Genomic DNA, 2,510 nt, shown 5'->3' on the forward strand with positions numbered 1-2,510 from the left:
AATTACAACAATCCAGAGACAACCTTATTGAAAATTTCGAACAAGTAAAGGAGATGGCAGCCGAACCCAACAACAATAATGCAAGGAGAATGCTTGGTGACTTTACTGCACCTAATTCCAATTTACATGGAAGAAGCATCTCCATTCCTACCATTGGAGCAAACAATTTTGAGCTGAAACCTCAGCTAGTTTCTCTGATGCAGCAGAACTGCAAGTTTCATGGACTTCCATCTGAAGATCCTTTTCAGTTCTTAACTGAATTCTTGCAGATCTGTGATACTGCTAAGACTAATGGAGTAGATCCTGAAGTCTACAGGCTCATGCTTTTCCCTTTTGCTGTAAGAGACAGAGCTAGAATATGGTTGGACTCTCAACCCAAAGACAGCCTGAACTCTTGAGATAAGCTGGTCACGGCTTTCTTAGCCAAGTTCTTTCCTCCTCAAAAGCTGAGCAAGCTTAGAGCTGATGTTCAAACCTTCAGACAGAAAGAAAGTGAATCCCTCTATGAAGCTTGGGAAAGATACAAGCAGCTGACCAAAAAGTGTCCTTCTGACATGCTTTCAGAATGGACCATCCTGGATATATTCTATGATGGTTTATCTGAGCTATCAAAGATGTCATTGGATACTTCTGCAGGTGGATCCATTCACCTAAAGAAAACGCCTGCAGAAGCTCAAGAACTCATTGACATGGTTGCTAATAACCAGTTTATGTACACTTCTGAGAGGAATCCTGTGAGTAATGTGACGCCTATGAAGAAGGGAGTTCTTGAAATTGATACTCTGAATGCCATATTGGCTCAGAATAAAATATTGACTCAGCAAATCAATATGATTTCTCAGAGTCTGAATGGAATGCAAGCTACATCCAACAGTACTCAAGAGGCATCTTCCGAAGAAGAAGCTTATGATCCTGAGAACCCTGCAATAGCAGAGTTAAATTACATGGGTGAACCATATGGAAACACCTACAATCCATCATGGAGAAATCACCCAAATCTCTCATGGAAGGATCAAAAGCCTCAACAAGGCTTTAATAATGGTGGAAGAAACAGGTTTAGCAATAGCAAGCCTTTTCCATCATCCACTCAGCAACAGACAGAGAATTCTGAGCAGAATCCATCTAGCTTAGCAAATTTAGTCTCTGATCTATCTAAGGCCACTGTGAGTTTTATGAATGAAACAAGGTCCTCCATTAGAAATTTGGAAGCACAAGTGGGCCAGCTGAGTAAAAGGATCACTGAAATCCCTCCTAGTACTCTCCCAAGCAATACAGAAGAAAATCCAAAAGGAGAGTGCAAGGCCATTGACATAACCAAAATGGCCGAACCCAAAGAGGGAGAGGAGGACGTGAATCCCAAGGAGGAAGACCTCCTGGGACGTCCAGTGACCAATAAGGAGCTTCCCTCTGAGGAACCAAAGGACTCTGAGGCTCAATTAGAGACCATAGAGATTCCATTGAACCTCCTTATGCCATTCATGAGCTCTGATGAGTACTCCTCTTCTGAAGAGAATGAGGATGTTACTGAAGAGCAAGCTGCCAAGTTCCTTGGTGCAATCATGAAGCTGAATGCCAAATTATTTGGCATTGAAACTTGGGAAGATGAACCTCCCTTGTTCACCAATGAACTAAGTGATCTGGATCAACTGACATTGCCTCAGAAGAGACAGGATCCTGGAAAGTTCATAATACCTTGTACCATAGGCACCATGATCTTTTAGGCTCTGTGTGACCTTGGTTCAGGGATAAACCTCATGCCCCTCTCTGTAATAGAGAAACTGGGAATCTATGGGGTGCAAGCTGCTAAAATCTCATTAGAGATGGCAGACAATTCAAGAAAACAGGCTTATGGACAAATAGAGGACGTGTTAGTAAAGGTTGAAGGCCTTTACATCCCTACTGATTTCATAGTCTTGGATACTGGAAAGGAAGAGGATGAATCCATCATCCTAGGAAGACCTTTCCTGGCCACAGCAAGAGCTGTGATTGATGTGGACAGAGGAGAATTGATCCTTCAATTAAATAAGGACAACCTTGTGTTTACAACTCAAGGATCTCTCTCTGCATCCATGGAGAGGAAGCAGAAAAAGCTTCTCTCCAAGCAGAGTCAACCAAAGCCCCCACAGTCAAACTCTAAGTTTGGTGTTGGGAGGCCACAACCAAACTCTAAGTTTGGTGTCAAACCCCCATATCCAAACTCTAAGTTTAGTGTTGGAAGGTCTCAACAAAGCTCTGCACTTCTGTGAGGCTCCATGAGAGCCCACTGTCAAGCTATTGACATTAAAGAAGCGCTTGTTGGGAGGCAACCCAATGTTTATTTATCTAATTTTATTTTTTTTTTCATGTTTTCTTAGGTTCATGATCATGAGGAGTCACAAAATAAACGAAAAATTTAGAAATAGAATCAAAAACAGCAGAAGAAAAATCACACCCTGGAGGAAGCACCTGTCTGGCATTCAACGCCAGAACAGAGCATGGTTTTGGCGCTGAACGCCCAAAATGGGCAGTAT

General features: G+C 42.4%; 1 non-coding gene across 1 annotated transcript; it reads right to left on the reverse strand.

The window, feature by feature from the left end:
• Window positions 1-452: 452 nt before the first annotated feature.
• Window positions 453-560, reverse strand: LOC112725618 (small nucleolar RNA R71). Its single transcript, XR_003164715.1, has one exon. It is a non-coding gene; the product is annotated as a small nucleolar RNA R71 (small nucleolar RNA).
• Between the last annotated feature and the right edge of the window lie 1,950 nt (window positions 561-2,510).

The sequence above is a fragment of the Arachis hypogaea genome, chromosome 11 (assembly GCF_003086295.3).
Source record: "Arachis hypogaea cultivar Tifrunner chromosome 11, arahy.Tifrunner.gnm2.J5K5, whole genome shotgun sequence".
NCBI lineage: Eukaryota > Viridiplantae > Streptophyta > Magnoliopsida > Fabales > Fabaceae > Arachis > Arachis hypogaea.